Genomic DNA, 22,069 nt, shown 5'->3' on the forward strand with positions numbered 1-22,069 from the left:
AGGGGACAGCGGTGGTGGGACAGTGCTGCCTAGCCCACGGTATAGGAAACAGTTGGCTGTAGGCGTTCGACCCTCCTCCTCCTCCAGAAGCGAAAGCTCGTCCACAGAGCGCAGTCGTACGAGCACTCCATCTGCAGCTGCCACTGTTGCACACGATGTGTCCCCCTATCGAGCAGCTAATGGAAAGCGTCAGCAGGCTGTGTTGCAGATGATGTGTTTGGGCAACAGACACACCGCCGAGGTGCTGGCCGAGTACTTGAAGCGACAAACTGAGTCATGGCTGGGCAGTGTACATCTTGAGGCAGGCAAGGTAGTTAGTGATAACGGCCGTAATTTTGTGGCAGCCATAGCCCTTTCAAAACTCAGCCATATACCTTGCTTGGCTCACACCTTGAACCTGGTGGTGCAGTGCTTCCTCAAAAATTATCCGGAGTTAACAGCCCTGCTCCAGAAGGTGCGAAGACTGTGCGCGCACATCCGCCGGTCGCCTGTACACTCCGTTCGTATGCAGAAGCTGCAGCGATTGCTCCACCTTCCCAACCACCGCCTCATTATCGACATTGCAACAAGGTGGAACTCCACCCTGCACATGGTGGAGCGGCTGTGCGAGCAGAGGCAGGCCATAATGCATTTGTGGGAGGATACACGGCCAGGCACTTTGAGAGCAGACATGGAGTTGACAGGTGTGCAGTGGTCGAAGCTGAAAGACCTCTGTAAAGTCCTTCAGTGTTTTGAGGAATGCACACGGCTGGTAAGCGCAGACGACGCCATCCTAAGCATGAGCATCCCACTTATGCGTCTGCTCATGCAAACTTTGACGCACCTTAAGGAGCAGGCGTCTGCAGCCAATGTTGATGAGGAGGAAGAGGAAGAGGGAATCCTTGATGACATTCAGCCATTGTCTGCTCAAGGACCTCTCCTGGACGAGGTGGAGGAAGAAGAGGAGGAGGATGATGGGGATGATTACTTAGGGGAGGAGGATGCATCTCGTGGGGCAAGTGAAAATGTTGGCGTGGCAAGGTCTGGTACAGGGTTTGTGCGTGACTGGAGGGATGTGGATTTGCCAGAAAGTGCTCCTCCAACCAGCACTTGCAGTGCATCATTGACACCGGGAACATTGGCCCACATGTCAGATTATGCCTTGCAGATCCTAAAAAGGGACCCCCGCATTGCCAAAATGATGAACGATGACGACTACTGGCCAGCATCCTGGATCCACGCTATAAAGGCAAATTACAAAACATCATGCCACAGGAGAACCTTGACCTAACATTGGCTAATAAACAAGCAACTCTGGTAAATCGGTTGCTTGAGGCATTCCCAGCACACAGCAGCGGTGATGGTTCTCACACGAGCCGTACGGGCCGGGGGCAGCTTGTCAGAGGTGTTCGTGGTGCACACAGCAGAAGTGGCGTTGGAGACAGGGGTTTCATGACAATGTTGTGGACTGATTTTTCAAATGCCGCTCACACAACTGGTAATACTGCATCGATGGAAAGTGACAGGAGACAGCAGTTGTCAACTATGGTTACAAACTACTTTTCCTCCCATATCGATGTTCTCCCACACAGGTCATTCCCCTTTGACTATTGGGCCGCTAAACTGGACACCTGGCCTGAATTGGCCCAATATGCCTTACAGGAGCTCGCTTGCCCAGCTGCAAGTGTGCTATCGGAAAGAGTCTTCAGTGCAGCTGGATCAATCCTGACAGAAAAAAGGACCCATCTGTCAACCCAAAATGTAGATGATCTAACCTTCATTAAAATGAACCATGCATGGGTTTCCAAGGATTTTGTCCCACCTTCCCCTGATGACACATAGGGTGACAGAAAAATGGCTTGCTTTGGTCCACCTCTTCCTGGGACTTCACCTATTTCGCCTTTTGCATCAGCTGAATGTCCAACATCAACATATGCCACTTTCTAAAACTCCCTAACTGTGCTTCCTCCCCCCCCCATGGCCGGGGTCACCACATAGCGCACGACACCGTGCGAGTTCCGTTGCCCTGGACAGGTGGGTAGGCCGACTCTTGGGTGCGGGCACTGGCACAGGGTCCCTCATAGTGCAATCAAGTGTCTCTGACGGTGGTGGTGCACACCCGCCGTCAGACACACCGCCGTACTATGAGGGGCCCAGTGCCAGTACCGACGCCCACGAGTGTGCCCCCCTTGCTTGGGCAGGGCCCCAGCATTTGCAATCATTACCTCTCCCTGCTCCTCCGCTGTGTAATATGGGCCGTCAAATCCATACTGTGCCTGACACCGTCTGAGCCTGCCTCCAGATGTACAGACATATATTTTGAATGTGTACGCTATCCATACATGTTATCCGGGGATACGGTACCCTTTCTAACCTTTGTGCAATCACGTGCAATCCATACTGTGCCTGACACCGTCTGAGCCTGCCTCCTGAGACATATATTTTGAATGTGTACGCTATCCATACATGTTATCCAGGGATACGGTACCCTTTCTAACCTTTGTGCAATCACGTGCAATCCATACTGGGCCTGACACCGTCTGAGCCTGCCTCCTGAGACATATATTTTGAATGTGTACGCTATCCATACATGTTATCCAGGGATACGGTACCCTATCTAACCTTTGTGCAATCACGTGCAATCCATACTGGGCCTAACACCATCTGAGCCTGCCTCCTGAGACATATATTTTGAATGTGTACGCTATCCATACATGTTATCCGGGGATACGGTACCCTTTCTAACCTTTGTGCAATCACGTGCAATCCATACTGTGCCTGACACCGTCTGAGCCTGCCTCCTGAGACATATATTTTGAATGTGTACGCTATCCATACATGTTATCCAGGGATACGGTACCCTTTCTAACCTTTGTGCAATCACGTGCAATCCATACTGGGCGTGAGAACGGCTGGCGAGCTGTTAAGCAAGCTACAGCACCTGTCCAGACAAGTACAGGGATTCCCTAGCGAGGAGACTTATTTGATTGTTTACAATGTTGGGACAGCAATTTTTGGGGAGCACTATACTCTGGAGAATGATAGATGGGGCCCACCATACACTGGAACATTCCAAAGGTGGACATCAGACACTGGAGCAGCATTTACAGGGCCCATTATACACTAGAGCATTAGAAATGGGGCCCATTATGTTTGGAGCATTATTTGGGCCCATAAGACAGTGGAGCTTCATCCATGGGGACCAACATACAACATATACTGTAGCATTATGTGGAGCTCATCATATACTGTTTCAAACATTATATGGGACCAATGATTTTGTATGGAGAAATAGATGGGCCTCGTCATGAGATGTAAAAAGTGAGGTATTTTTCATTGTACTATACCGCTATTTATCTGCCGTATCGGAGCATGATGAGTTGTGGTATGTGTTAAAGGGGCGCTCTTTCGCCCAGGGCACATGAAAACCTGCAGCCAGCCCTCCCCCCCCACAACTTTAGCCAAATAACCCCCATTTTTCAGTGCGCAACTTGTATTATGAAGTTAATTAAGGTTGACAAGCTTAAGTAAGAAGAATTGATGCTTTTGGCATTCAAATGCGCACTGTAGGTGTGTTTCCTGTCCTCCTCTCACTACCGACTTTTATTCCCCATTGACTTACATTGGGTTTCGTGATGACCCCGACTTTTCCCTATAATCAGACGATCTTGTTCGACCAGACTTTTGGAAAAGTCGGGTTTCACGAAACGAAACGCGACTCTAAAAAACCAAAAGTCGCTCAACTCTAGTTGTGACCAATGCCTTCCTGCTTCCAAAGTAGAGCTTGTTTAAGCTACGGTGAGTTACAAATTCTCACTAGCCCTCCCACACTGCTTCCAGGCATCCTGGGCTTCCACATTCTGAGGGCTCAGGAAAGATGTAATTTTTGGCAATTACAGGCAGATTGCCTCACTCTCGCCTTCTGTTCCAAGAAACAAACATCAATCCATTGCTGTGAGACACAAGGCTTTTCTTCCACATTGGGAGAAGCTAAGACTGTCATTTGCATACCATGGATTAAGTCTCCTAAGAGACCAACAAAAATTGCCAAAGCTGACTGTATTTCAAGTCATCATGGCGGGGTATTGGGAAAAGTTTTCAATTAGCAATAATCACGCCTCGGTTAAACCTCATGGGCTACGATATTGCCACAGCGCAAAGATGAAGGAACATAAGTGACCAAGGGCTTCCCGCTTCCAAGGCAGAACTTGTTTAAGACATGGTGAGTTCCAAATCACCACTAGCCCTCCACGCTGCTTCCAGACATCCTGGGCTTCCACATTCTGAGGGCTCAGGAGAGATGTAATTTTTGGCAATTACAGGCAGATTGCCTCATTCTCGCCTTCTGCTCCAAGAAACAAACATCAATCCATTGCTGTGAGAAGCAAGGCTTTTTTTCCACACTGGGAGAAGCTAAGACTGTCATTTGCATACCAAGGATTAAGTCTCCTGAGAGACCAACAAAAATTGCCAAAGCTGACTGTAATTCAAGTCATCATGGCGGGGTACTGGGAAAAGTTTTCAATTAGCAATAATCACGCCTCGGTTAAACCTCATGGGCTACGATATTGTCACTGCGCAAAGTTGAAAGAACTGTTGTGACTAGAGTTGAGCGATACCATCCGATACTTCAAAGTATCGGATCGGAATGGATCGGCCGATCTTTAAAAAAAAGTATCGGTATCGCCGATTCCGATACCGGAAGTCCCATTCAAGTCTATGGGACTTCCGGTATCGGAATAAGAAAAACCCTGTTTTTGCCTTGTACAGCCTCTCTGGGGTCTGTACGGGCCTTTCGGGGGGCTGTGCCGGCCTGCCAGGGGGTCTGTGCAGGCTCCGGTGGTCTGTGCCGGCCTGCCGGGGGGCTGTGCTGGCCTGCCGGTGGTCTGTGCAGGCTCCGGTGGGCTGTGCCGGCCTGCTGGGGGGCTGTGCCGGCCTGCCGGGGGGCTGTGCAGGCTCCGGGGGGCTGTGCCGGCCTGCCGGGGGGCTGTGCCGGCCTGCCGGTGGTCTGTGCAGGCTCCGGGGGGCTGTGCCGGCCTGCCGGGGGGCTGTGCCGGCCTGCCGGTGGTCTGTGCAGGCATCGGGGGTCTGTGCAGGCATCGTCCGATGGGACTATAAGTCCCATCGGGCGATGCCTGCTACCATGACAGTGATTGACACATTAGCCAATGATGGGACAGTAGTAGTCCCATCATCCGGCTAATGTGTTGAATGTAAAAAAAAAAAAAAAAAATTACATGCTACATACATGCTACATGCATACAACATGCATACTACATACATGCTACATTCATACTACATACTACATACATGCTACATTCATACTACATAAATACTACATGCAACATACATACTACATACATACTACATATATACTACATGCATGCTACATACATACTGCATGCTACATACATACTACATGCTACATACATACCACATATATACTACATACATACTACATGCATGCTACATACATACCACATACATACTACATACATACTATATACATACTACATGCATGCTACATGCATGCTACATGCTACATACATAACACATATATACTACATGCATGCTACATACATACTACATGCTACATACATACCACATACATACTACATGCATGCTACATACATACTACATGCATGCTACATACATACTACATGCTACATACTACATATATACTACATGCATGCTACATACATACTACATGCTACATACATACTACATATATACTACATGCATACTACATACATACTACATGCTACATACATACTACATATATACTACATGCATGCTACATACATACTACATGCTACATACATACTACATATATACTACATGCATGCTACATACATACTACATGCTACATACATACTACATATATACTACATGCATGCTACATACATACTACATGCTACATACATACTACATATATACTACATGCATGCTACCTACATACTACATGCTACATACATACTACATATATACTACATGCTTGCTACATACTACATGCTACATACATACTACATATATACTACATGCATGCTACATACATACTACATACATACTACATGCATGCTACATACATACTACATGCTACATGCATGCTACATACATACTACATACATACTACATGCTACATACATACCACATATATACTACATACATACAATACATTCATACAATACATACATAGACATACAGTACATATAACATAGAGTAACATACTTACCAATACTTGTCACATTGTTCCCCAAAGCCATTGTCTTTTCCGGAATAAATATTAACATAACAAACCACAAAAATACTCACCCACGATCCGAAGCGTCCACGAGTGTGTCCCACGACGATCTTGGGTAGAGAACTGCAGCATCAGCTGATGCTGCCGTTCTCTACGGGCTGCAGGAATCCAATGACGGAAGGTAGGTATCCTTCCGCACTGTATTCCTCCGCCACTTAAAAAAAAAAAAGTCCCTAGTCTCACTTTATGCCATTGCTGTGTGGGAATTTCCCACGCAGCAATGGCATAAAGTGAGACTAGGGTATGTACCTACCTTCCGTCATTGGATTCCTGCAGCCCGTAGAGAACGGCAGCATCATCTGATGCTGCAGTTCTCTACCCAAGATCGTCGTAGCATGTAGCATGCATGTATTATGTATGTAGTATGTATGTAGTATTTTTTTTTTTTTAACATTTAACACATTAGCCGGATGATGGGACTACTACTGTCCCATCATTGGCTAATGTGTCAATCACTGTCATGCTAGCAGGCATCGCCAGATGGGACTTGTAGTCCCATCGGACGATGCTTGCACAGACCCCCGGACATCAGCACAGCCCCCCGGCAGGCCGGTACAGACCCCCACAGGGTGCACAGACCACCGGCAGGCCGGCACAGCCCCCCGGCAGGCCGGTACAGACCCCGGGCAGTCCACACAGCCCCCCGGCAGGCCGGCAGAGACCCCCGGAAGGCCCGAAATGACGGCGCATCATGATGCGCACACACCGCGCATCATGATGACGTCAGGCTGTCAATCAACTTTGACCTTCCGATTCCGATGCCGAATTCCGATATTGAAAAAATATCGGAAGTCGGTATCGGAATTCCGATACAGGAAGTATCGGCCGATACCCGATACTTGCGGTATCGGAATGCTCAACACTAGTTGTGACCAATGCCTTCCAGCTTCCAAAGCAGAGCTTGTTTAAGCTATGGTGAGTTACAAATTCTCACTAGCCCTCCCACACTGCTTCCAGGCATCCTGAGCTTCCACATTCTAAGGGCTCAGTTAAGATGAAATTTTTGGCAATTACAGGCAGATTGCCTCACTCTCTCCTTCTGATCCAGGCAACAAACATCAATCCATTGCTGTGAGAAGCTAGGCTTTTCTTCCACGCTGGGAGGAACTAAGACTCTGTTATTTGCATACAATGGATTAAGTCTCCTGAGAGACCATCAAAAATTGCCAAAGCTGACTGTATTTCAAGTCATCATGGCAGAGTACTGGGAAAAGTTTTCAATTAGCAATAATCACGCCTCGGTTAAACCTCATGGGCTACGATATTGCCACTGCGCAAAGTTGAAAGAACTGTTGTGACCAAGGCCTTCCCGCTTCCAAAGCAGAGATTGTTTAAGCTATGGTGAGTTCCAAATCCTCACTAGCCCTCCCACACTGCTTCCAGGCATCCTGGGCTTCCACATTCTAAGGGCTCAGTTAAGATGTAATTTTTGGCAATTACAGGTAGATCGCCTCACTCTCTTCTTCTGCTCCAGGCAACAAACACCAACCCATTGCTTTGGGAAGCAAGGCTTCTCTTCCACACTGGGAGGAGCTAAGACAGTCATTTGCATACAATGGATTGAGACTCCTGAGAGACCAACAAAAATTGCCAAAGCTGACTGTATTTCAAGTCATCATGGCAGGGTACAGGGAAAAGTTTTCAATTACCAATAATCATGCCTCAGTTAAACCTCATTGGGCTACGATAATGCCACTGCGCAAAGATGAACCAACTGAGGTGATCAAGGGCTTCCCACTTCCAAGGCAGAACTTGTTTAAGACATGTTGAGTTCCAAATCACCACTAGCCCTCCCACGCTGCTTCCAGGCATCCTGGGCTTCCACATGCTAAGGGCTCAGGAAAAACAATTTTTGGCAATTACAGGCAGATTGCCTCACTCTCGCCTTCTGCTCCAAGAAACAAGCATAAATCCATTGCTGTGAGAAGCAAGGCTTTTCTTCCACACTGCGAGGACCTAAGACTGTCATTTGCATACCATAGATTAAGTCTCCTGAAAGACCAACAAAAATTGCCAAAGGTGACTGTATTTCAAGTCATCATGGCGGGCTATTGGGAAAAGTTTTCAATTAGCAATAATCACGCCTCGGTTAAACCTCATGGGCTACGATATTGCCACAGCGCAAAGATGAAAGAACAGAAGTGACAAAGGGCTTCCCGCTTCCAAGGCAGAACTTTTTAAGCCATGGTGAGTTCCAAATCACCACTAGCCCTCCACGCTGCTTCCAGGCATCCTGGGCTTCCACATTCTAAGGGCTCAGTTAAGATGTAATTTTTGGCAATTACAGGCAGATTGCCTCATTCTCGCCTTCTGCTTCAAGAAACAAACATCAATCCATTGCTGTGAGAAGCAAGGCTTTTCTTGCACACTGGGAGAAGCTAAGACTGTCATTTGCATACCATGGATTAAGTCTCCTGAGAGACCAACAAAATTTGTCAAAGCTGACTGTATTTCAAGTCAACAAGGTGGGGTATTAGGAAAAGTTTTCAATTAGCAATAATCACGCCTCAGTTAAACCTCATGGGCTACGATATTGCCACTGCGCAAAGTTGAAAGCACTGTTGTGACCAAGGCCTTCCAGCTTCCAAAGCAGAGCTTGTTTAAGCTATGGTGAGTTCCAAATCCTCACTAGCCCTCCCACACTGCTTCCAGGCATCCTGGGCTTCGGCATTCTAAGGGCTCAGTTAAGATGTAATTTTTGGCAATTACAGGTAGATCGCCTCACTCTCTTCTTCTGCTCCAGGCAACAAACACCAACCCATTGCTTTGGGAAGCAAGGCTTGTCTTCCACACTGGGAGGAGCTAAGGCAGTTATTTGCATACAATGGATTAAGTCTCCTGAGAGACCAACAAAAATTGCCAAAGCTGACTGTATTTCAAGTCATCATGATTATGATTATGATTTAATAACAGCTAAATCGAAAGGTCATTGCTCCCTGCTGATTCTCCTGGATCTCTCTGCCGCATTTGACACTGTGGATCACCAGCTCCTCCTCACTATGCTCTGCTCTATAGGCCTCAAGGACACAGCCCTCTCCTGGTTCTCCTCCTACCTCTCTGACCGCTCCTTCACTGTATCTTTTTCCGGCTCCTCTTCCTCTTCTCGTCCCCTTACTATCGGGGTCCCGCAGGGCTCAGTCCTAGGCCCCCTCCTCTTCTCTTTATACACTGCCCCTATTGGACAAAGAATCAGCAGATTTGGGTTCCAGTATCATCTCTATGCTGATGACACCCAATTATACACTTCTTCCCCTGACATCACCCCTACCCTAATTCAAAATACCAAGGATTGTCTGTCTGCTGTCTCTAGCATCATGTCCTCCCTCTATCTGAAACTAAATCTCTCTAAAACTGAACTTCTTGTGTTTCTCCCCTCTACTAACCTCACTCTACCTAACATCGAAATAACCCTGGAGGGTTCAACCATAACTCCCAAGCAGCATGCCCGCTGTCTTGAGGTCATATTCGACACTGAACTTTCCTTTACTCCGTTCATCCGATCACTCAGTCGCTCTTGTCACCTGCATCTTAAAAACATCTCCAGAATCCGACCTTTTCTCACCTTTGAAACTGCTAATACTCTTACTGTCGCTCTTATTCATTCTCGTCTGGACTACTGCAACTCTCTTCTGATCGGTCTCCCTCTTACCAAACTTTCTCCTCTCCAATCCATCTTGAATGCGGCAGCCAGGGTCATATTTCTGTCCAGCCGCTTCACCGATGCCTCCATCTTGTGCCAGTCATTACACTGGCTACCTATTCGCTACAGGGTCCAGTATAAACTCATCTCTCTCACCCACAAAGCTCTCCACTGTTCTGCACCGCCTTATATCTCCTCTCTCATCTCTGTCTATCGCCCTACACGTCCCCTCCGTTCTACAAATGACCTAAGACTAACATCCCCCGTAATCCGAACCTCGCACCTCCGTCTCCAAGACTTCTCTCATGCTGCTCCAGCTCTCTGGAATGCACTTCCCCAGACGACCAGACTGATACCTAGCCCTGACCTATTCAAGCGCGCTTTGAAAACCCATCTCTTCAAACAAGCCTATCACATCAACTACTCAGCAAGCTAACTTTGCCCTGTTCCCTCCTTCCAAATATTATTCTGAATCTGCACCCTACTATTCATCTGTCTCCACACCCTTCATGCACATGATAACTGCACTTGATACTTGTCTATTGCACTTAAACACACGGGCTGATGACCGGATCATGCAGCTTTATATGAAAATCCCTATTATAATTGCCAGACCTGAATTAACAAGCATTTCTCACCTACTGTGTCCCCCCATTTTCTTGTAGATTGTAAGCTTGCAAGCAGGGACCTCACTCCTAATGTCATTGTTTGAATTGTCTTAACTTGTATTGAATTTATTGTCTGTACATGTCCCCGCTTAATTGTAAAGTGCTGCGGAATATGTTGGCGCTATATAAATAAAAAATTATTATTATTATTATTATCATGGCAGTTTACAGGGAAAAGTTTTCAATTACCAATAATCACACCTCAGTTAAACCTCATTGGGCTACGATAATGCCACTGCGCAAAGATGAACCAACTGTGGTGATCAAGGGCTTCCCATTTCCAAGGCAGAACTTGTTTAAGCCATGTTGAGTTCCAAGTCACCACTTGGCCTCCCACGCTGCTTCCAGGGATCCTGGGCTTCCTCATGCTAAGGGCTCAGGAAAAACAATTTTTAGCAATTACAGGCAGATTGCCTCACTCTCTCCTGCTGCTCCAGGAAACAAACATCAATCCACTGCTGTGAGAAGCAAGGCTTTTCTTCCTCGCTGGCAGAAGCTAAGACTGTCATATACATACCATGGATTATGTCTCCTGAGAGACCAACAAAAATTGCCAAAGCTGACTGTATTCCAAGTCATTATGGCGGGGTATTGGGAAAAGTTTTCAATTAGCAATAATCACGCCTCGGTTAAACCTCATGGGCTACGATATTGCCACTGCGCAAAGTTGAAAGAACTGTTGTGACCAAGGCCTTCCCGCTTCCAAAGCAGAGATTGTTTAAGCTATGGTGAGTTCCAAATCCTCACTAGCCCTCCCACACTGCTTCCAGGCATCCTGGGCTTCCACATTCTAAGGGCTCAGTTAAGATGTAATTTTTGGCAATTACAGGTAGATCGCCTCACTCTCTTCTTCTGCTCCAGGCAACAAACACCAACCCATTGCTTTGGGAAGCAAGGCTTCTCTTCCACACTGGGAGGAGCTAAGACAGTCATTTGCATACAATGGATTGAGACTCCTGAGAGACCAACAAAAATTGCCAAAGCTGACTGTATTTCAAGTCATCATGGCAGGGTACAGGGAAAAGTTTTCAATTACCAATAATCATGCCTCAGTTAAACCTCATTGGGCTACGATAATGCCACTGCGCAAAGATGAACCAACTGAGGTGATCAAGGGCTTCCCACTTCCAAGGCAGAACTTGTTTAAGACATGTTGAGTTCCAAATCACCACTAGCCCTCCCACGCTGCTTCCAGGCATCCTGGGCTTCCACATGCTAAGGGCTCAGGAAAAACAATTTTTGGCAATTACAGGCAGATTGCCTCACTCTCGCCTTCTGCTCCAAGAAACAAGCATAAATCCATTGCTGTGAGAAGCAAGGCTTTTCTTCCACACTGCGAGGACCTAAGACTGTCATTTGCATACCATAGATTAAGTCTCCTGAAAGACCAACAAAAATTGCCAAAGGTGACTGTATTTCAAGTCATCATGGCGGGCTATTGGGAAAAGTTTTCAATTAGCAATAATCATGCCTCGGTTAAACCTCATGGGCTACGATATTGCCACAGCGCAAAGATGAAAGAACAGAAGTGACAAAGGGCTTCCCGCTTCCAAGGCAGAACTTTTTAAGCCATGGTGAGTTCCAAATCACCACTTGCCCTCCACGCTGCTTCCAGGCATCCTGGGCTTCCACATTCTAAGGGCTCAGTTAAGATGTAATTTTTGGCAATTACAGGCAGATTGCCTCATTCTCGCCTTCTGCTTCAAGAAACAAACATCAATCCATTGCTGTGAGAAGCAAGGCTTTTCTTGCACACTGGGAGAAGCTAAGACTGTCATTTGCATACCATGGATTAAGTCTCCTGAGAGACCAACAAAATTTGTCAAAGCTGACTGTATTTCAAGTCAACAAGGTGGGGTATTAGGAAAAGTTTTCAATTAGCAATAATCACGCCTCAGTTAAACCTCATGGGCTACGATATTGCCACTGCGCAAAGTTGAAAGCACTGTTGTGACCAAGGCCTTCCAGCTTCCAAAGCAGAGCTTGTTTAAGCTATGGTGAGTTCCAAATCCTCACTAGCCCTCCCACACTGCTTCCAGGCATCCTGGGCTTCGGCATTCTAAGGGCTCAGTTAAGATGTAATTTTTGGCAATTACAGGTAGATCGCCTCACTCTCTTCTTCTGCTCCAGGCAACAAACACCAACCCATTGCTTTGGGAAGCAAGGCTTGTCTTCCACACTGGGAGGAGCTAAGGCAGTTATTTGCATACAATGGATTAAGTCTCCTGAGAGACCAACAAAAATTGCCAAAGCTGACTGTATTTCAAGTCATCATGATTATGATTATGATTTAATAACAGCTAAATCGAAAGGTCATTGCTCCCTGCTGATTCTCCTGGATCTCTCTGCCGCATTTGACACTGTGGATCACCAGCTCCTCCTCACTATGCTCTGCTCTATAGGCCTCAAGGACACAGCCCTCTCCTGGTTCTCCTCCTACCTCTCTGACCGCTCCTTCACTGTATCTTTTTCCGGCTCCTCTTCCTCTTCTCGTCCCCTTACTATCGGGGTCCCGCAGGGCTCAGTCCTAGGCCCCCTCCTCTTCTCTTTATACACTGCCCCTATTGGACAAAGAATCAGCAGATTTGGGTTCCAGTATCATCTCTATGCTGATGACACCCAATTATACACTTCTTCCCCTGACATCACCCCTACCCTAATTCAAAATACCAAGGATTGTCTGTCTGCTGTCTCTAGCATCATGTCCTCCCTCTATCTGAAACTAAATCTCTCTAAAACTGAACTTCTTGTGTTTCTCCCCTCTACTAACCTCACTCTACCTAACATCGAAATAACCCTGGAGGGTTCAACCATAACTCCCAAGCAGCATGCCCGCTGTCTTGAGGTCATATTCGACACTGAACTTTCCTTTACTCCGTTCATCCGATCACTCAGTCGCTCTTGTCACCTGCATCTTAAAAACATCTCCAGAATCCGACCTTTTCTCACCTTTGAAACTGCTAATACTCTTACTGTCGCTCTTATTCATTCTCGTCTGGACTACTGCAACTCTCTTCTGATCGGTCTCCCTCTTACCAAACTTTCTCCTCTCCAATCCATCTTGAATGCGGCAGCCAGGGTCATATTTCTGTCCAGCCGCTTCACCGATGCCTCCATCTTGTGCCAGTCATTACACTGGCTACCTATTCGCTACAGGGTCCAGTATAAACTCATCTCTCTCACCCACAAAGCTCTCCACTGTTCTGCACCGCCTTATATCTCCTCTCTCATCTCTGTCTATCGCCCTACACGTCCCCTCCGTTCTACAAATGACCTAAGACTAACATCCCCCGTAATCCGAACCTCGCACCTCCGTCTCCAAGACTTCTCTCATGCTGCTCCAGCTCTCTGGAATGCACTTCCCCAGACGACCAGACTGATACCTAGCCCTGACCTATTCAAGCGCGCTTTGAAAACCCATCTCTTCAAACAAGCCTATCACATCAACTACTCAGCAAGCTAACTTTGCCCTGTTCCCTCCTTCCAAATATTATTCTGAATCTGCACCCTACTATTCATCTGTCTCCACACCCTTCATGCACATGATAACTGCACTTGATACTTGTCTATTGCACTTAAACACACGGGCTGATGACCGGATCATGCGGCTTTATATGAAAATCCCTATTATAATTGCCAGACCTGAATTAACAAGCATTTCTCACCTACTGTGTCCCCCCATTTTCTTGTAGATTGTAAGCTTGCAAGCAGGGACCTCACTCCTAATGTCATTGTTTGAATTGTCTTAACTTGTATTGAATTTATTGTCTGTACATGTCCCCGCTTAATTGTAAAGTGCTGCGGAATATGTTGGCGCTATATAAATAAAAAATTATTATTATTATTATTATCATGGCAGTTTACAGGGAAAAGTTTTCAATTACCAATAATCACACCTCAGTTAAACCTCATTGGGCTACGATAATGCCACTGCGCAAAGATGAACCAACTGTGGTGATCAAGGGCTTCCCATTTCCAAGGCAGAACTTGTTTAAGCCATGTTGAGTTCCAAGTCACCACTTGGCCTCCCACGCTGCTTCCAGGGATCCTGGGCTTCCTCATGCTAAGGGCTCAGGAAAAACAATTTTTGGCAATTACAGGCAGATTGCCTCACTCTCTCCTGCTGCTCCAGGAAACAAACATCAATCCACTGCTGTGAGAAGCAAGGCTTTTCTTCCTCGCTGGCAGAAGCTAAGACTGTCATATACATACCATGGATTAAGTCTCCTGAGAGACCAACAAAAATTGCCAAAGCTGACTGTATTCCAAGTCATTATGGCGGGGTATTGGGAAAAGTTTTCAATTAGCAATAATCACGCCTCGGTTAAACCTCATGGGCTACGATATTGCCACTGCGCAAAGTTGAAAGAACTGTTGTGACCAAGGCCTTCCCGCTTCCAAAGCAGAGCTTGTTTAAGCTATGGTGAGTTCCAAATCCTCACTAGCCCTCCCACACTGCTTCCAGGCATCCTGGGCTTCGGCATTCTAAGGGCTCAGTTAAGATGTAATTTTGGGCAATTACAGGTAGATCGCCTCACTCTCTTCTTCTGCTCCAGGCAACAAACACCAACCCATTGCTTTGGGAAGCAAGGCTTCTCTTCCACACTGGGAGGAGCTAAGACAGTCATTTGCATACAATGGATTAAGTCTCCTGAAAGACCAACAAAAATTGCCAAAGCTGACTGTATTTCAAGTCATCATAGCAGGGTACAGGGAAAAGTTTTCAATTACCAATAATCAAGCCTCAGTTAAACCTCATGGGCTACGATATTGCCACAGCGCAAAGATGAAGGAACAGAAGTGACCAAGGGCTTCCCGCTTCCAAGGCAGAACTTGTTTAAGCCATGGTGAGTTCCAAATCACCACTAGCCCTCCACGCTGCTTCCAGACATCCTGGGCTTCCACATTCTGAGGGCTCAGGAAAGATGTAATTTTTGGCAATTACAGGCAGATTGCCTCACTCTCGCCTTCTGCTCCAAGAAACAAACATCAATCCATTGCTGTGAGAAGCAAGGCTTTTCTTCCACACTGGGAGGACCTAAGACTGTCATTTGCATACCATAGATTAAGTCTCCTGAGAGACCAACAAAAATTGCCAAAGCTGACTGTATTTCAAGTCATCATGGCGGGGTATTAGGAAAAGTTTTCAATTAGCAATAATCACACCTCGGTTAAACCTCATGGGCTACGATATTGACACTGCGCAAAGTTGAAAAAACTGTTGTGACCAATGCCTTCCCGCTTCCAAAGCAGAGCTTGTTTAAGCTATGGTGAGTTACAAATTCTCACTAGCCCTCCCACGCTGCTTCCAGGCATCCTGGGCTTCCACATGCTAAGGGCTCAGGAAAAACAATTTTTGGCAATTTCAGGCAGATTGCCTCACTCTCTCCTTCTGCTCCAGGAAACAAACATCAATCCGCTGCTGTGAGAAGCAAGGCTTTTCTTCCACGCTGGCAGGAGCTAAGACTGTCATTTGCATACCATGAATTAAGTCTCCTGAGAAACCAACAAAAATTGCCAAAGTTGACTGTATTCCAAGTCATTATGGCGGGTTATTGGGAAAAGTTATCAATAATCACGCCTCGGTTAAACCTCTTGGGCTACAATATTGCCACGGCGCAAAGTTGAAAGAACTGTTGTGACCAATGCCTTCCTGCTTCCAAAGCAGAGCTTGTTTAAGCTACGGTGAGTTACAAATTCTCACTAGCCCTCCCACACTGCCATCCTGGGCTTCCACATTCTGAGGGCTCAGGAAAGATGTAATTTTTGGCAATTACAGGCAGATTGCCTCACTCTCGCCTTCTGCTCCAAGAAACAAACATCAATCCATTGCTGTGAGAAGCAAGGCTTTTCTTCCACACTGGGAGAAGCTAAGACTGTCATTTGCATACCATGGATTAAGTCTCCTGAGAGACCAACAAAAATTGCCAAAGCTGACTGTATTTCAAGTCATCATGGCGGGGTATTGGGAAAAGTTTTCAATTAGCAATAATCACACCTCGGTTAAACTTCATGGGCTACGATATTGCCACAGAGCAAAGATGAAGGAACAGAAGTGACCAAGGGCTTCCCGCTTCCAAGGCAGAACTTGTTTAAGCCATGGTGAGTTCCAAATCACCACTAGCCCTCCACGCTGCTTCCAGACATCCTGGGCTTCCACATTCTGAGGGCTCAGGAAAGATGTAATTTTTGGCAATTACAGGCAGATTGCCTCACTCTCGCCTTCTGCTCCAAGAAACAAACATCAATCCATTGCTGTGAGAAGCAAGGCTTTTCTTCCACACTGGGAGAAGCTAAGACTATCATTTGCATACCATGGATTAAGTCTCCTGAGAGACCAACAAAAATTGCCAAAGCTGACTGTATTTCAAGTCATCATGGCAGGGTACAGGGAAAAGTTTTCAATTACCAATAATCAAGCCTCAGTTAAACCTCATGGGCTACGATATTGCCACAGCGCAAAGATGAAGGAACAGAAGTGACCAAGGGCTTCCCCCTTCCAAGGCAGAACTTGTTTAAGCCATGGTGAGTTCCAAATCACCACTAGCCCTCCATGCTGCTTCCAGACATCCTGGGCTTCCACATTCTGAGGGCTCAGGAAAGATGTAATTTTTGGCAATTACAGGCAGATTGCCTCACTCTCGCCTTCTGCTCCAAGAAACAAACATCACTCCATTGCTGTGAGAAGCAAGGCTTTTCTTCCACACTGGGAGGACCTAAGACTGTCATTTGCATACCATAGATTAAGTCTCCTGAGAGACCAACAAAAATTGCCAAAGCTGACTGTATTTCAAGTCATCATGGCGGGGTATTAGGAAAAGTTTTCAATTAGCAATAATCACACCTCGGATAAACCTCATGGGCTACGATATTGACACTGCGCAAAGTTGAAAAAACTGTTGTGACCAATGCCTTCCCTCTTCCAAAGCAGAGCTTGTTTAAGCTATGGTGAGTTACAAATTCTCACTAGCCCTCCCACGCTGCTTCCAGGCATCCTGGGCTTCCACATGCTAAGGGCTCAGGAAAAACAATTTTTGGCAATTACAGGCAGATTGCCTCACTCTCTCCTTCTGCTCCAGGAAACAAACATCAATCCACTGCTATGAGAAGCAAGGCTTTTCTTCCACGCTGGCAGGAGCTAAGACTGTCATTTGCATACCATGGATTAAGTCTCCTGAGAAACCAACAAAAATTGCCAAAGTTGACTGTATTCCAAGTCATTACGGCGGGTTATTGGGAAAAGTTATCAATTAGCAATAATCACACCTCGGTTAAACCTCTTGGGCTACAATATTGCCACGGCGCAACGTTGAAAGAACTGTTGTGACCAATGCCTTCCTGCTTCCAAAGCAGAGCTTGTTTAAGCTACGGTGAGTTACAAATTCTCACTAGCCCTCCCACACTGCCATCCTGGGCTTCCACATTCTGAGGGCTCAGGAAAGATGTAATTTTTGGCAATTACAGGCAGATTGCCTCACTCTCGCCTTCTGCTCCAAGAAACAAACATCAATCCATTGCTGTGAGAAGCAATGCTTTTCTTCCACACTGGGAGAAGCTAAGACTGTCATTTGCATACCATGGATTAAGTCTCCTGAGAGACCAACAAAAATTGCCAAAGCTGACTGTATTTCATGTCATCATGGCGGGGTATTGGGAAAAGTTTTCAATTAGCAATAATCACACCTCGGTTAAACCTCATGGGCTACGATATTGCCACAGAGCAAAGGTGAAGGAACAGAAGTGACCAAGGGCTTCCCGCTTCCAAGGCAGAACTTGTTTAAGCCATGGTGAGTTCCAAATCACCACTAGCCCTCCACGCTGCTTCCAGAGATCCTGGGCTTCCACATTCTGAGGGCTCAGGAAAGATGTAATTTTTGGCAATTACAGGCAGATTGCCTCATTCTCGCCTTCTGCTCCAAGAAACAAACATCAATCCATTGCTGTGAGAAGGAAGGCTTTTCTTCCACACTGGGAGAAGCTAAGACTATCATTTGCATACCATGGATTAAGTCTCCTGAGAGACCAACAAAAATTGCCAAAGCTGACTGTAATTCAAGTCATCATGGCGGGGTACTGGGAAAAGTTTTCAATTAGCAATAATCACGCCTCGGTTAAACATCATGGGCTACGATATTGCCAATGCGAAAAATTGAAAGAACTGTTGTGACCAAGGCCTTCCCGCTTCCAAAGCAGAGCTTGTTTAAGCTATGGTGAGTTCCAAATCCTCACTAGCCCTCCCACACTGCTTCCAGGCATCCTGGGCTTCCGCATTCTAAGGGCTCAGTTAAGATGTAATTTTTGGCAATTACAGGTAGATTGCCTCACTCTTTTCTTCTGCTCTAGGCAACAAACACCAACCCATTGCTTTGGGAAGCAAGGCTTCTCTTCCACACTGGGAGAAGCTAAGACAGTCATTTGCATACAATGGATTAAGGTTCCTGAGAGACCAACAAAAATTGCCAAAGCTGACTGTATTTCAAGTCATCTTGGCGGGGTATTGGGAAAAGTTTTCAATTACCAATAGTCACGGCTCAGTTAAACCTCATTGGGCTACAATAATGCCACTGCGCAAAGATGAACCAACTAAGGTGATGAAGGGCTTCCAGCTTCCAAAGCAGAGCTTGTTTAAGCTACGGTGAGTTACAAATTCTCACTAGCCCTCCCACACTGCTACCAGGCATCCTGAGCTTCCACATTCTAAGGGCTCAGTTAAGATGAAATTTTTGGCAATTACAGGCAGATTGCCTCACTCTCTCCTTCTGCTCCAGGCAACAAACATCAATTCATTGCTGTGAGAAGCCAGGCTTTTCTTCCATGCTGGGAGGAGCTAAGACTCTGTTATTTGCATACCATGGATTAATTCTCCTGAGAGACCAACAAAAATTGCCAAAGCTCACTGTATTCCAAGTCATTATGGCGGGGTATTGGGAAAAGTTTTCAATTAGCAATAATCACACCTTGGTTATACCTCATGGGCAACGATATTGCCACAGCGCAAAGATGAAAGAACAGAAGTGACCAAGGGCTTCCCGCTTCCATGGCAGAACATTTTAAGCCATGGTGAGTTCCAAATCTCCACTAGCCCTCCACGCTGCTTCCAGGCATCCTTAGCTTCCACATTCTAAGGGTTCAGTTAAGATGTAATTTTTGGCAATTACAGGCAGATTGCCTCACTCTCGCCTTCTGCTCCAAGAAACAAACATCAATCCACTGCTGTGAGAAGCAAGGCTTTTCTTCCACACTGGGAGAAGCTAAGACTGTCATTTGCATACCATGGATTAAGTCTCCTGAGAGACCAACAAAAATTGCCAAAGCTGACTGTATTTCAAGTCATCATGGCGGGGTATTGGGAAAAGTTTTCAATTAGCAATAATCACGCCTCGGTTAAACCTCATGGGCTACGATATTGCCACTGCGCAAAGTTGAAAGAACTGTTGTGACCAAGGCCTTCCCGCTTCCAAAGCAGAGCTTGTTTAAGCTATGGTGAGTTCCAAATCCTCACTAGCTCTCCATGCTGCTTCCAGGCATCCTTGGCTTCCACATTCTAAGGGTTCAGTTAAGATGTAATTTTTGGCAATTACAGGCAGATTGCCTCACTCTCGCCTTCTGCTCCAAGAAACAAACATCAATCCATTGCTGTGAGAAGCAAGGCTTTTCTTCCACACTGCGAGGACCAAAAACAGTAATTTGCTTACCATTGATTAAATCTCCTGAGAGACCAACAAAAATTGCTAAAGCTGACTGTATTTCAAATCATCATGGCGGGGTATTGGAATAAGTTTTCAATTAGCAATAATCATGCCTCGGTTAAATCTCATAGGCTACAAGATAACCACTGCGCAAAGTTGAAAGAACTGTTGTGACCAATGCCTTCCTGCTTCCAAAGCAGAGATTGTTTAAGCTACGGTGAGTTACAAATTCTCACTAGCCCTCCCACACTGCTTCCAGGCATCCTGAGCTTCCACATTCTAAGGGCTCAGTTAAGATGAAATTTTTGGCAATTACAGGCAGATTGCCCTAATCTCTCCTTCTGCTCCAGGCAACAAACATCAATCCATTGCTGTGAGAAGCAAGGCTTTTCTTCCATGCTGGGAGGAGCTAAGACTCTGTTATTTGCATACAATGGATTAAGTCTCCTGAGAGACCAACAAAAATTGTCAAAGCTGACTGTATTTCAAGTTATCATGGCGGGGTATTGGGAAAAGTTTTCAATTAGCAATAATCACGCCTCGGTTAAATCTCATGGGCTACAATATTGCCACTGCGCAAAGTTGAAAGAACTGTTGTGACTAGAGTTGAGCGAAATGGGTCGAAAAAATTCAAAAGTCGCCGACTTTTGGCAAAGTCGGGTTTCATGAAACGAAACCCGACCCTAGGATGAGGTCGGCCACGAGGTCGGCGACTTACGCGCCAAAGTCGCGTTTCAAAAGTTTGTTTTGCACTCTTTTTCAGCCAATCAGGATCCACGGACACTGTGGGCAACGTGATGACCTAGGCACGGGTCACCACCATCTTTCAGAAGGGCATGCAAGTGATTGGCTTGCTTTGGTGGGCGTCACAGGGGGTATAAAAGGGCGTGCACGCCGACCGCCATCTTACTTCTGCCGATCTTAGTATAGGGAGAGGTTGTTGCTGATTATGTAGGGAGAGCGTTAGGCAGGGAAGAAGACAAAAAAAACTGCTTCTGCTGCTAGCGATTTGGCCTGCACAACACACAAGTCACTGTGTGTGCAGTGCAAGGGGAGGCTATATTGTGGTGTATCAGTGGTGTTGGTTGTTGGGCTGCCTTTTAAGGCTTCCTGACACGCTGGCATTGCTGTTTACCCACTGCTCCGCAAACTGCTTTTTTAAAAGCAATCCAATCTCCCTTATCCTCTAGTCACTTTTGTCACAGCTGTGCCATCGAGCCTGTCACATAGCGCTCAGATATCAGTGGGCCTCACACAATTCACAAGTGTCCAGTGTCCAAAAGTGTGCGCAGAGATTCAAAATCTCCATTATCCTCTCGTCACTTTGGTCACAGGCAGCTGTGCCATCGAGCGTGTCACATAGCGCTCAGATATCAGTGGGCCTCACACAATCCACAAGTGTCCAGTGTCCAAAAGTGTGCGCAGAGATTCAAAATCTCCATTATCCTCTCGTCACTTTGGTCACAGGCAGCTGTGCCATCGAGCGTGTCACATAGCGCTCAGATATCAGTGGGCCTCACACAATCCACAAGTGTCCAGTGTCCAAAAGTGTGCGCAGAGATTCAAAATCTCCATTATCCTCTCGTCACTTTGGTCACAGGCAGCTGTGCCATCGAGCCTGTCACATAGCGCTCAGATATCAGTGGGCCTCACACAATCCACAAGTGTCCAGTGTCCAAAAGTGTGCGCAGAGATTCAAAATCTCCATTATCCTCTCGTCACTTTGGTCACAGGCAGCTGTGCCATCGAGCGTGTCACATAGCGCTCAGATATAAGTGGGCCTCACACAATC

At 46.4% G+C, this 22,069-nt stretch overlaps 27 non-coding genes across 27 annotated transcripts; all 27 read right to left on the reverse strand.

Annotated features, from left to right (window-relative positions):
- Positions 1-4,001: 4,001 nt before the first annotated feature.
- On the reverse strand, positions 4,002-4,142 carry LOC141062984 (U4 spliceosomal RNA). The gene has a single exon (XR_012224678.1). It is a non-coding gene; the product is annotated as a U4 spliceosomal RNA (small nuclear RNA).
- Positions 4,143-4,424: 282 nt separating this feature from the next.
- Positions 4,425-4,565, reverse strand: LOC141061314 (U4 spliceosomal RNA). Its single transcript, XR_012223186.1, has one exon. It is a non-coding gene; the product is annotated as a U4 spliceosomal RNA (small nuclear RNA).
- A 2,856-nt stretch (positions 4,566-7,421) lies between these two features.
- LOC141061308 (U4 spliceosomal RNA) lies at positions 7,422-7,562 on the reverse strand. The gene has a single exon (XR_012223181.1). It is a non-coding gene; the product is annotated as a U4 spliceosomal RNA (small nuclear RNA).
- Positions 7,563-7,845: 283 nt separating this feature from the next.
- Positions 7,846-7,987, reverse strand: LOC141062544 (U4 spliceosomal RNA). Its single transcript, XR_012224301.1, has one exon. It is a non-coding gene; the product is annotated as a U4 spliceosomal RNA (small nuclear RNA).
- Positions 7,988-8,268: 281 nt separating this feature from the next.
- Positions 8,269-8,409, reverse strand: LOC141063078 (U4 spliceosomal RNA). Its single transcript, XR_012224763.1, has one exon. It is a non-coding gene; the product is annotated as a U4 spliceosomal RNA (small nuclear RNA).
- A 281-nt stretch (positions 8,410-8,690) lies between these two features.
- On the reverse strand, positions 8,691-8,831 carry LOC141062313 (U4 spliceosomal RNA). Its single transcript, XR_012224092.1, has one exon. It is a non-coding gene; the product is annotated as a U4 spliceosomal RNA (small nuclear RNA).
- Positions 8,832-10,698: 1,867 nt separating this feature from the next.
- LOC141062765 (U4 spliceosomal RNA) lies at positions 10,699-10,835 on the reverse strand. The gene has a single exon (XR_012224495.1). It is a non-coding gene; the product is annotated as a U4 spliceosomal RNA (small nuclear RNA).
- Positions 10,836-11,116: 281 nt separating this feature from the next.
- On the reverse strand, positions 11,117-11,257 carry LOC141060941 (U4 spliceosomal RNA). The gene has a single exon (XR_012222849.1). It is a non-coding gene; the product is annotated as a U4 spliceosomal RNA (small nuclear RNA).
- A 283-nt stretch (positions 11,258-11,540) lies between these two features.
- Positions 11,541-11,682, reverse strand: LOC141062546 (U4 spliceosomal RNA). The gene has a single exon (XR_012224303.1). It is a non-coding gene; the product is annotated as a U4 spliceosomal RNA (small nuclear RNA).
- A 281-nt stretch (positions 11,683-11,963) lies between these two features.
- LOC141062987 (U4 spliceosomal RNA) lies at positions 11,964-12,104 on the reverse strand. The gene has a single exon (XR_012224681.1). It is a non-coding gene; the product is annotated as a U4 spliceosomal RNA (small nuclear RNA).
- A 281-nt stretch (positions 12,105-12,385) lies between these two features.
- Positions 12,386-12,526, reverse strand: LOC141062314 (U4 spliceosomal RNA). Its single transcript, XR_012224093.1, has one exon. It is a non-coding gene; the product is annotated as a U4 spliceosomal RNA (small nuclear RNA).
- Positions 12,527-14,393: 1,867 nt separating this feature from the next.
- LOC141062767 (U4 spliceosomal RNA) lies at positions 14,394-14,530 on the reverse strand. Its single transcript, XR_012224497.1, has one exon. It is a non-coding gene; the product is annotated as a U4 spliceosomal RNA (small nuclear RNA).
- A 281-nt stretch (positions 14,531-14,811) lies between these two features.
- On the reverse strand, positions 14,812-14,952 carry LOC141060942 (U4 spliceosomal RNA). Its single transcript, XR_012222850.1, has one exon. It is a non-coding gene; the product is annotated as a U4 spliceosomal RNA (small nuclear RNA).
- Positions 14,953-15,235: 283 nt separating this feature from the next.
- On the reverse strand, positions 15,236-15,376 carry LOC141062576 (U4 spliceosomal RNA). Its single transcript, XR_012224330.1, has one exon. It is a non-coding gene; the product is annotated as a U4 spliceosomal RNA (small nuclear RNA).
- A 282-nt stretch (positions 15,377-15,658) lies between these two features.
- On the reverse strand, positions 15,659-15,799 carry LOC141061323 (U4 spliceosomal RNA). Its single transcript, XR_012223195.1, has one exon. It is a non-coding gene; the product is annotated as a U4 spliceosomal RNA (small nuclear RNA).
- A 281-nt stretch (positions 15,800-16,080) lies between these two features.
- LOC141062746 (U4 spliceosomal RNA) lies at positions 16,081-16,214 on the reverse strand. The gene has a single exon (XR_012224484.1). It is a non-coding gene; the product is annotated as a U4 spliceosomal RNA (small nuclear RNA).
- Positions 16,215-16,490: 276 nt separating this feature from the next.
- LOC141061829 (U4 spliceosomal RNA) lies at positions 16,491-16,631 on the reverse strand. Its single transcript, XR_012223654.1, has one exon. It is a non-coding gene; the product is annotated as a U4 spliceosomal RNA (small nuclear RNA).
- A 282-nt stretch (positions 16,632-16,913) lies between these two features.
- Positions 16,914-17,054, reverse strand: LOC141062400 (U4 spliceosomal RNA). The gene has a single exon (XR_012224171.1). It is a non-coding gene; the product is annotated as a U4 spliceosomal RNA (small nuclear RNA).
- A 282-nt stretch (positions 17,055-17,336) lies between these two features.
- LOC141061506 (U4 spliceosomal RNA) lies at positions 17,337-17,477 on the reverse strand. Its single transcript, XR_012223361.1, has one exon. It is a non-coding gene; the product is annotated as a U4 spliceosomal RNA (small nuclear RNA).
- A 281-nt stretch (positions 17,478-17,758) lies between these two features.
- Positions 17,759-17,899, reverse strand: LOC141062696 (U4 spliceosomal RNA). Its single transcript, XR_012224438.1, has one exon. It is a non-coding gene; the product is annotated as a U4 spliceosomal RNA (small nuclear RNA).
- A 276-nt stretch (positions 17,900-18,175) lies between these two features.
- LOC141061794 (U4 spliceosomal RNA) lies at positions 18,176-18,316 on the reverse strand. The gene has a single exon (XR_012223622.1). It is a non-coding gene; the product is annotated as a U4 spliceosomal RNA (small nuclear RNA).
- A 282-nt stretch (positions 18,317-18,598) lies between these two features.
- On the reverse strand, positions 18,599-18,739 carry LOC141062293 (U4 spliceosomal RNA). Its single transcript, XR_012224074.1, has one exon. It is a non-coding gene; the product is annotated as a U4 spliceosomal RNA (small nuclear RNA).
- Positions 18,740-19,024: 285 nt separating this feature from the next.
- LOC141062728 (U4 spliceosomal RNA) lies at positions 19,025-19,164 on the reverse strand. Its single transcript, XR_012224467.1, has one exon. It is a non-coding gene; the product is annotated as a U4 spliceosomal RNA (small nuclear RNA).
- Positions 19,165-19,449: 285 nt separating this feature from the next.
- Positions 19,450-19,590, reverse strand: LOC141062290 (U4 spliceosomal RNA). Its single transcript, XR_012224071.1, has one exon. It is a non-coding gene; the product is annotated as a U4 spliceosomal RNA (small nuclear RNA).
- A 281-nt stretch (positions 19,591-19,871) lies between these two features.
- LOC141061709 (U4 spliceosomal RNA) lies at positions 19,872-20,012 on the reverse strand. The gene has a single exon (XR_012223545.1). It is a non-coding gene; the product is annotated as a U4 spliceosomal RNA (small nuclear RNA).
- A 282-nt stretch (positions 20,013-20,294) lies between these two features.
- LOC141062587 (U4 spliceosomal RNA) lies at positions 20,295-20,435 on the reverse strand. The gene has a single exon (XR_012224340.1). It is a non-coding gene; the product is annotated as a U4 spliceosomal RNA (small nuclear RNA).
- A 285-nt stretch (positions 20,436-20,720) lies between these two features.
- Positions 20,721-20,861, reverse strand: LOC141062374 (U4 spliceosomal RNA). Its single transcript, XR_012224147.1, has one exon. It is a non-coding gene; the product is annotated as a U4 spliceosomal RNA (small nuclear RNA).
- Positions 20,862-22,069: the final 1,208 nt, after the last annotated feature.

Source organism: Dendrobates tinctorius, unplaced genomic scaffold (assembly GCF_039654945.1).
Source record: "Dendrobates tinctorius isolate UK_male_01 unplaced genomic scaffold, ASM3965494v1 ptg000245l, whole genome shotgun sequence".
Classification (NCBI taxonomy): domain Eukaryota; kingdom Metazoa; phylum Chordata; class Amphibia; order Anura; family Dendrobatidae; genus Dendrobates; species Dendrobates tinctorius.